A 10,278-nucleotide genomic window follows, 5' to 3' on the forward strand; every position below is an offset into this window, starting at 1 on the left:
GAAGAGCACATCAGACCCTAATGATGCTAGCGGACCAACTCATCTGACAGGGGCAGTCTGAGCGAAGATCATTCAACCTTCAAATGAAACATGGGGCAAATCTCATTACTACCGGTGGGTGATATCAGCCCCAGAGAGTTAAAGAGAATGCTGAGCATTCCTTAACTCCATGATGAGAGAAACATCATTTCGTACAAAAGTTGGGGGCAGATCAAGAAAAGATTACCCCTTTTGAAAGAAAAATGTATGTCTTATTCCTTAACAAATTTTAGAAATAACATTCCATCCCTTTTCTTTTGCAGATAATGAACTGGGGAACATGCTAGACTCTGACGTGCTAGTAAGCCGGATAGAGCACCAATGTTGGAACCTCTAGAATGAAACATGACGAAGAAGTGCTTAATTGGAAAAGTAGACTAGGGGGCATACGATATCCCAGTCCATCAAAAAGGGTGTATTTCATTCCTAAAGTTTATCCACTTTAGCATAGAGTTGACATATCTTTTCCTTTTACATAGGACAAAATTGAATAAAGAACACTCATGGTAGCAAGTCTAATTGGAATGGGTTTCGCACATGACAAAATTGCGTCAAGGCCGATCCTGGTAACCACGGAAGTCTCGATGGTAGTCATGCCCATGTTCGTCAAAGACCTTTAAAGCAGATATTAGCTTTGCTGCGAAGATCCCCATGCAAGCAATTGCACATGCCCTGTGCATGTCAGGAATCATATGATTCCCGAGAAACTCCTCGACGTATCGGAGCCGCATTGACACAGCATGCGCTGACAATAGAACCCTCTATTTGGAAGCACCCCTAATTATAGAGGATTTCATTCGAGCTTCGAGACCAAAAGTATAGAGGAGTAGACTGAGACAAGGAAGGCTGAACAAAGTAAAGAGGAGAAAAGACTCTGCTAGCTTTAAAGGCAAAATGGAAGAAGGGTAATTTGTATCGTTCTTAATTTATCCTCAATCCTCTCATTTCCAACATAAGCTGCTGTTTTTGTTATAACGGAATTATCGACATCCGAGAAAACTCAAGGAGCTGTTAATCTAATCTCAAATGAAGGGAATCACGAAGGGTAATGTTGTATCGTTCCCAATTCCTGTTCCTCAAAGGGCCATTCATTAACACGGTCTTTCTCATTATCTTGCAGGTTTGCCTCACTGTTACAGTACATATAAGTATTTCTTTCCCTTAAAACTTTAAGAGTTGAAAGAATCAAAAGAAAGGGGAAGCAATTTAAAGCAAATGAATGCTTAATCCTCCCTCAAGTGCATCGCATGTCTTTTGGGAAGGAATTTTGCATGATCATTTTACCTGTTTAATTCACCAATTCCTTGTGAAAATCTTGACAATTCTACAAATGGTGTCGAACTGTTCCGATGTATTGAACGAGGTGTGTCAGGATGATGAGAGGCAATCTTTAGTCTATACACATTCTCAAGTATCAAACCCTTACAAGATGAGCGAAAAGGTTTCATTTCTACATGGCAAAGGGATTTCTCGCATAACGTACGGTAGCCGAAATGATGAGAGGCAGTTCATTTCTCTACCCCATACACTACCTCTGATCCTTTGATTGACTATATTTTAACCCATACACTCGCAGGTTCCTTGTAAATTACCCCTGCCAAGAACCACCCCACATTAGGGCAACTTGAGGTAAATTGGCATCACAGGAAAGATTCAAATTCAGAGAGAGCAAGAAGAGCGTTCCTCCCTTTCGATCATCGCCCTCGTGGTTTCGGCCTTGTCGTTTTCACGGATCCAATGATCCTCGACAGGGTCCTCCAAGACAAGTACACCATCGACGGCCGGACGGTCGAGGCTAAGAGGGCTTTGTCAAGAGAGGAGCAGCAAACTAAAGCCTATCCAAAATGCCAACATGTCATTGATAACAGTGATGTTCTTAATCAGGAACTGAGGAAGACAAGAAGAACGAGGAGTTTGTAATATCTAAAATTTTCTATGATCATCAGCTACAACAGCTCGCACAAGGTGAAAAGATGAATAGAAATTTTCTTGCTCTCATTTGCATTAATCTTTGAGTGTTTTTATTACAGATGAACTCTCACGATAATTTAAGTGTCCTAGGATGACGAAGAGCAGTTCTTCTTCTATCTCATATACTTATATCCCTTGCTAGCCCAATTGAGCCAGCGATTTCATTTCATACGAGCTCAGTTGGTGATCATCCCCCACACCGGGGCAAGGCAAAGTCACCACAATTTGAGCATCAGGGTCCAAAGTACTGAATCATGATGAAGACTCCAAGAGCCTAATAACATTGTTCTGTTCAAACTTATTTAGGCTAGTCCTGACAACACCAAAAGAATAGTAAAAAATATTGAAAACTAGAGGCATGAAAAAACAGTGTGCCTGGTAAAAGCAAGGCCAATGCCCATGAATAAAAAATAAAGAAAAAGAAAAAGGAGAAGAAGAAAAATGATGAAAAGGATGAAGAGAAAGGAGTCCCTAATTTCTGGGTAACTGCTATGAAAAACAATGAAGTTTTCTCTGAGAAGAGCTTTGAGCATGATGAAGGCGTTCTCAAATATCTCAAAAATATTAAGTTGTGTAGAATAGACGACCCCAAAGGGTTTAAACTTGAGTTCTTCTTCGATGCAAATTCCTACTTTAAGAACTCCGTCTTGATAAAGATCTGTCACATGATAGATGAAGACGAACCTATTCTTGAGAAAGTAATTGGGACAGAGATCGAATGGTATCCAGGAAAATGCTTGACGCAAAAGCTCCTCAAGAAAAAGCTGTCCAAGAAGCTAGAGCACGTGATTACCCAGGGAGTTTGCCAGAAGGATCCTGACGGTGGAGAAGAAGACTGGTGACAATGCCAAGATGATCACCAATTCTCACCCTTACACACATTTTTAAGCCCAACGATCATTTCGTTCCTCAACCTATAAACCAAGCCCCTGTTACATCCCTCATGAAGTCTCTTCTGACTAGGGCACTTGAATTAACGTAGAATTTCAAATATTTATAAACAATGCTCGAGGAAGTGCGAGCAAGACTATTTTCATTTCGTTTTGCAGGGTTCTTGACTTGTAAACCTGGAGATAATTGCAGAATATTTTCTTTCATGGCCTTGACTTGGACAGTCACCTTTGTTAAGCCATTGACCGAGCCAGCATTACGACCATGAAGAAGACCTCTCAGATTGGCAGTGTCGTACCGCTTGTGTGAAAACTCAAACCCTTGTTGATATGATAGCGGTCAAATTGAGTGTTTTCGATATTCCCGCATTAATGGACGGGACAAACAACCATTTTCAATGAGAGTGAATGGAAAATCCTTTCTGACTGAAGGTCTCTCGTTCAGCATCTCGAGAAGTCCATCTTGCAAGCGAAAATTGTCTTAATTGATAATTACCCTCGGTGGATATTTGGTGATGTAAACATGGCAAAATCATCATGCATGAATTTTTAAATATACATTCTGGAATAGCCTAACTTGTCTATCATTGATGAATGCACACATGTTTGCACTAATCGTCTTTGACAGCTCAGAGTTTTAATCCCCAGTGATAGGACACGAAAATTCGGGCGCTGGAGAAGCCCTCATTATCATCCCAAGAGAGATGCCCCGAAAAAGATCGGGTATTCAGCAGATGATTCATCAAATCTCTAGGTAAGAAACCCTGGGTATTTCATCAGATTTCTTTTCAAACTACCCAGAAGGTAAACCAGATGTTTCTTTAAGAAAAGCATCTTGGCTTCCTGGCCAAGATATTTCCTATGATATTCTAAAATAGCCTCAGTTGTCTATTTCTCCAATGAATGCGTATGTCTTTGCACAAAAAAACTTGTCTGACAGGAAACGCACCTTTAAGAGACAGAAACGTGCCCAGGTAAGTATATTCTACCCATGCCTGATTCCAAAAATCATGTACCTACGATTGTTATGGTACCCCCTAGGCATGGGACTGACCCCCTCTGTTCACATCAAATCCCCGGGCGAGGGCCCCCAGGTGCTCATCGTTTGAGTCTTTTCAAGACTTGCTGACGAGGACCTAACAGGCAAACCATCAAATCCTCGGGCGAGGACCCCCAGGTGCTCATCGTTTGAGTCTTTCCAAGACCTGCTGGTAAGGACCCACCAGGAAAACCATCAAATCCTCGGGCGAGAACCCCCAAGTGTTCATCGTTTGAGCTTTTTCAAGACCTGCTGGCGAGGACCCACCAGGCAAACCAACAAATCCTCGGGCGAAGACCCCCAGGTGCTCATTGTTTAAGTCTTTTTAAGACCTACTGGCGAGAACCCACTAGGCAAACCATCAAATCCTCGGGCGAGGACCCCCAGGTGCTCACTGTTTGAGTCTTTTCAAGACCTGCAAGCGAGGACCCACTAGGCAAATCAATAAATCCTCGGGCGAGGACCCCTAGGTGCTCATCGTTTGAGTCTTTTTAAGATCTGCTGGCGAGGACCCACCAGGCAAACCATCAAATCCTTGGGCGAGGACCCCCAGGTACCCCTCTGTTCAACAAAGCCGTTGGGCACCCTAGTCAAAGCGACCGAAGAAAGGTTCGGGTCCTAGACAAACAAAATCCAGTCAAGGCGACTGAAGATAGGTTCGGGTCCTAGACAAGGGATTTCCTCAGTCAAGGCAATCGAAGAAAAGTTCGGGTCCTAGACAAAAGCAATCCCCATCAAGGCGACCGAAGATAGGTTCGGGTCCTAGATAAACCATTTCCCCCCGTCAAGGCGACCAAAGACAGGTTCGGGTCCTCGACACACTATCAACTATCTGGAATTACTCTATCCTTCGGCAAGGTAAATAGCCCCAGGTATGTTTTTATTTGCTTTAGCACGCATCATCTTATCTCATAAAAATGGGACTCACGGTCTCGCCAAAAATAACATTCATTGAGCATGAATAGGCCAAATTTAGGTGCCATTTTATCTTTGAATGCAACCTTTGCGAGCTCAACCTCTGCGAGCTTACCTTCAAAGAGTGGTAGCTATTGACATCTATTTTAATTTGCCCAAAATTAATTGCATAAAATTTAGGAGTTAATTTTCTTTAATTCCTAAAACAAAAAAATATTTCTATTTAAATGCATTGCATATAGAAATTAGGTACATTTTATATTAATAGGATCTATTAGAATGTTTAAAAAAAATTCAAAAAAAAAATTCAAGTAGGGCCGGGTTGACCCAGACCTTTTCTTTTTCTTTTTCTTTTCTTCCTCCCCGCGCGGCCCAGCCCATTCTCTCCTTTCTTCTTTGTCTCCCCCTGCGCGGCTTGGCCCAGCCCGGCCCAGCTTCCCTTCTCCTTCCTTCTCCCTCGCTGGCGTCGCTTTCTCTTCCCCTGTTCGCCCCTATTCTGGCCGCAGGGTGACGCACGGCGGCGCAGCCCCGCGCCATCCCTATCCGGTCTGAGTAGGGCTGGGGGAGCACGCCAATGGGACTGGCATTAATTGCCAGTCCTGTCTTCCCCCATTTCCCGGGCCATCTCTCTCTCCTTCTTCCTCTACCGCTCCTCAGAACCGGCCCCCCCTCTGCACCGTCCTAAATGGCCGCGACTTTCGCTGGCCAAAGTAGGTCGGTGCGGGCCGTCGTCAGCCATTGTGGGGGAGCAGAAGCAGTGGCTCTCGGCCACTATAAAAACCAAAGAGAGAGAGAGAGAGAGAGCCCCGGTTGGCCAATTTTGAGAGAGAGAATAGAGAGAGAGAGAGAGAGAGCAAATCGAGGTCACGCCAGAGCTAAAGAAGAACCAGTAGCGGTCGTCGACGCCCCCAGTCCAGCCAGAAGCCACCCCTAAGAAGCATTGTCGACCGGTGAGCCTCCCCGGCCGAGAAACTCCCCTGTTTTCCCCTGTTCTTTGGCACGGTTGGGCCGGGACTTGCGCCGGCCGTTTCGCGCGAATCCCGGCCCATACCACCGTCGGTCCCGGCCCCCACTCGCTGTCGAAGATGAACCACAGTTGCCGGAGCCGACCGGGTCGCTGAAAGAGGTCGAAGTCCTTCGTTTTTTGCTACGCACGCCAACCGTTTGACGAAATGCCTCAATGAGGCCGAGTTGGTTTTGTTTGCCGGCTGGCGAGCAGGCAGTTGGACAGCGAGCCGGGTGGTCGAAAAAGGTAGATGGGGCTTGTGGGGTGAAGACCCAGGCCATGGGTGGCTTGGGTCGTCCGGCGAGATCGCCGGATTTCACTGGCGAAGCTCCCGTGTGCCTAGACACGCGGGAGCTGTCCCTAGACCGGACCGGTCTGCAGATCGGTTAAGCAAATATGGCCGGTTCGACCCGGTTGAACCGGCCCTATTTTGTCTTTATCTTTCGGACCGGGCCCGATCCGGTCCGTACCTGGGTCGATGACCCGGGTCGATGCCCTGACCTGGGTCGGATCTCCGGATCCGACCCGAGTCAATGCGTTGGATTGGGTCTGTTGACCCGGGTCAGATCTGACTGACTCGGATCTGCTCACCTGACCCGGTTTTAATATTATTTTATTTTTTTATTTTTTTATTTTATTTTAAAAAAAGAAAATTTAAAAATATTTAATTTTTTTTCTTTCTTCTGTATTATTTTTTTTTTCTCCCAAAAAAAATTCAAATTTTTTTTTTAAAAAGAAGATCTTTTTTTTTCTGTATTATATTTGAATGTTTTAATTTATTGTATTATTATACATGTTATTGTCTTGTTTAAATTAGACAAGCCTGAGGCTGCACGGTAGTATTTTGTATGTTATTTTTATTACTGTTGCATTATTAGGCATGTTTTTAATACAATTGCATGAACAGTTATGTTTTGAATGTCATCTGACTTAGGATTCGAACCTAAGGCTGCATGTCTACTTTGACTGCTGATCGTTTATGATTATGCACTAGCTTGATCATCTCACATGTTAGGAGAAAAGTCCTAAAATCAATCCAAATTGCCTGATAAATATTTTCAAAAAAAATAAACAGGGTAAAAAGGTACCGAAAGGGCATTAGTTATCCAACTAGTGTAACAAAGTCCCCAAATTCAGTTAATCTCAGGTTCGCAGGAATAGGGTGATTCTCCCATCACCTTATTTAGGTTTCTAATCGATCCACCCCAAATTGATTAGTGGCGACTCCTTGGTATAAATCACTTGCATGTTAAACACTTAAACCCTAAGTCGCGATATGGTATGGGCTTGGGAGAGCCTGAGTTAAGTCCCGAACTTAGACTTAGCACGTACTAGGCGAAACCTCCTTTTTTGCACATGTTCGATAAAAAAGCGGGAGGTCGGTCGCGACAGGCGAGTCTAGGCGAGGCCGACCTCGTCGTTGCGAAGTTGCTAGGCAAGGACGGCCTCGCCCAATGACGGCGAGGCCGACTTCACGGTCCGGCGACCAACTAGAGGTTAAAGATTAAAGGAGGAAAAAAAAAGAAAGGGAAAGAAAAGAAAAAAAGAGGAAGAAATAAAAAAATTAATAAAAAAATTCGGAAAAAATATTAAAAAATATTTACAAATTGCCACGTCAATGTTTGCTGGACGGCCGGCGTCCACGTCAGCACCGGCCGATCAAAATTGGCCAAATGAACTGAATTGGTAAAAAAAAAAGGTTTATGACTAAATTGGTACAATTGTAATGGGTTTAGGACTATTTTAGTAATTTTCCCCAAAATTCGAGTCAATTTCAACTGATAGTAGTAAACTAAAATCTGTTCATGATATCCTATTATGGTGTATACCTGCCAATGCCAACCCAAATCAGTTTGAGATGGACCTGGAGAAGGTGGATTGACGTTGCATGTCAAATTTCCGTCGGATGCGATGAGGCCTGCGAAAATCTTCCTGAGAATGTCATTTCTTGGAGAAGCTCCATCAATGGCATTGCATATCGCTTCCACCGGACGTTTGATTGGATCATTGTACTGAGCAGCATCCGCGTAGACCGATTGCGAGTGGTACTTGAGCTCTGAAGAACTTTCCAATGGTCTAACAAAAGATAAAGATATGCATAATTAGATGCATATTAGTCTATAAAGCATATCCTTTAATATTTTTTAAAACCAATATCAGAGCTTGAAACATTATATCATGTTAGACGCATTCCCTTTGTTTAGCGAAAGTTCATGCTATTATAGAATAAACTGTCAGTGTAAAAACAGGCTTTCACAAACAGTCTTACCCGCCCTAAATTTGATGGTAAGTGAGGGAGTTCATAGCTGGAATTCTAAAATCAAGAATGGATAAACCGCTTGTGCAAAGGTTTTTTTCACCCTTAGTGTATGCTATAAATTTCCAATTAGATATATCTAACAACTTTTTATTTTCTAAGAGTTACTTGTACGACAGAACACACTGAAAAGTCTCCAAAATACAATATGATGCATGATCCCAATTCCATTATCCACGCACCTGCACGTTTTGAAAGTTTTGCTCAATTTTGTAAGAGCATGAAGCTTAGAAGCAACTCTATCAATTTCCTCCCAGTATCTTCTTATGGTTTGGTGGCAAGAAAAACTAGTTTCCTGAAAAATTACCCAAACAATTATTCAAGTGATCGATTCAATTACAGAAAATGCATGCTAAAGGAAAAAGGTATAAATCGAGCAAATTAAGATTACCAAAAAATCTTTTGCCACTATTGAATAGTATGTATCCCGAGGCGTGACGTTGAGAAACTCGAGAATTGGAGCAGATGATGCCAAAGCTCCGAGCGCCACATGAGGGTACTTCAATCGGAACCATGAAGCTAGCACTGAAAATCAAATATATGAAGATTGAAAGACCTACTTATAAGTGATATGTAGAATATATGCTGTTGACCGTTTCCTTGTAACCGACGGTAGGAACTTTCTTCAATGCCATTCAGGGCAAGCTATCGAACTTTATATGGATTGTCATTGTCAATATGACTAGCGCTCTTTAGGAAAAGCTCTATCCACGATATGTTCAAGAACAATGACTGTCGGCAGATTATGTGTTTATTACATCCTACTATAAGCAATGGGAATCATACATTAGAATTGTCTCTTCATTGTAATAAGTGGACTATTTTCTTTAATTTCGATTTATAGCAATAGTCATATTGCTGATATTTGAAAATATATTCACTTACTTCCCCCATATGATCCTCCAATGACAATTATCGGAGAATGTTTGGCATTCAATTTCTGTTTCAGTTATATAAGGATTTCCGCGTAATCGGCAAGAGCTTGCACGGAGCTGAAATATCCGCGAGTGTTAGGGTCACTTAGTGCTTTGTTGAGTGTCAATCCGTATGGGATTGATTCACCATAAAACCGATGCTGCAAGATTTCAACTATACGTTTGTAAATTGCGTGAATATGTACAAATGCACGCCAAACATAACGGAAAATGAAGGTAAAACTAGGCAAATTATATAGGGCATTTTTATTACCTCTACATAGACCAAAAGTGCTCTAAATTGAGCTGCGTTATCCATTGGGAACCCGGTACTGGCTATGTCGTTGTGATGCAGAATCTATTAGTGAAGCGTTTCTAGACTAGTTGGATAGGCAGAAGTCCAAACGGAAGCCGAAATGGTGATGCGACTAGAACCGGCAGACCCGGTTGATGACATCAAATCGAGCTCAAATTTGATCGTTTGAAGCAAAATGGCGTTCTGAACAAAACTCACTGCCTTAGGCTGTGATTAACGATGGATTTTAGCGATTCGGGATCGTTTACATGAGTTTTTCTATTTTTTAACAATTTTTTATGGGTTTTAATTTTAAGGGCAGTTTTGTAATTTTGATATTTTATGTTTTATAATCCTAGTAGGGTTTGGTTTAAGGATATATAAGCTTATTTTAGGGTTCTTTTTGAAGAACAGAACATTATCATCAATATTGAATTTTGAGATTTTTCTCTCTAAGTAAGGTTTTGCTTGAATTACTTGCTGAACGTTACATCATGTGGTATCAGAGCCTATGGCGACTGGCGGTGGTCTTCATGACGACGCTCAGGAGACTGGAGCTATAATCCTTGGGGACGACGCGCTGCAATGTTTGGAGCAACATTTAATGGAATGCTTGGATCAACGATTCGATCGAAGTCTTCGTCGTTTCGAAAAACGATTTAACGAGTTAACAGAATGATTCGAAGGTCTCGGCGTTGATGTGAACCGGAATCGGCGGAATGACAGAAGGCCGGGTGCAAATCTTGCTCGCAGTGATCCTATTATATGCCTGTTCCTGTCCGTATGTTGAATAACCCTCTGTTTTCAGAGAGTTTAGAAGAAGAAGAAAACGATTATTTTGATGCGGAATGTGCTGATTATAGCGACAGACATCGTCATGGAGGATTTCAAA

The 10,278-nt window shown here is 42.5% G+C and overlaps 1 pseudogene; it reads right to left on the minus strand.

Moving 5' to 3' along the window:
* Window positions 1-6,958: 6,958 nt before the first annotated feature.
* Window positions 6,959-9,410, minus strand: LOC130138645 (uncharacterized; annotated as a pseudogene).
* Between the last annotated feature and the right edge of the window lie 868 nt (window positions 9,411-10,278).

Source organism: Syzygium oleosum, unplaced genomic scaffold, assembly GCF_021117445.2.
Source record: "Syzygium oleosum isolate NSW1041296 unplaced genomic scaffold, Sole_v2.1 Sole_v2.07, whole genome shotgun sequence".
In the NCBI taxonomy this organism is placed as follows: domain Eukaryota; kingdom Viridiplantae; phylum Streptophyta; class Magnoliopsida; order Myrtales; family Myrtaceae; genus Syzygium; species Syzygium oleosum.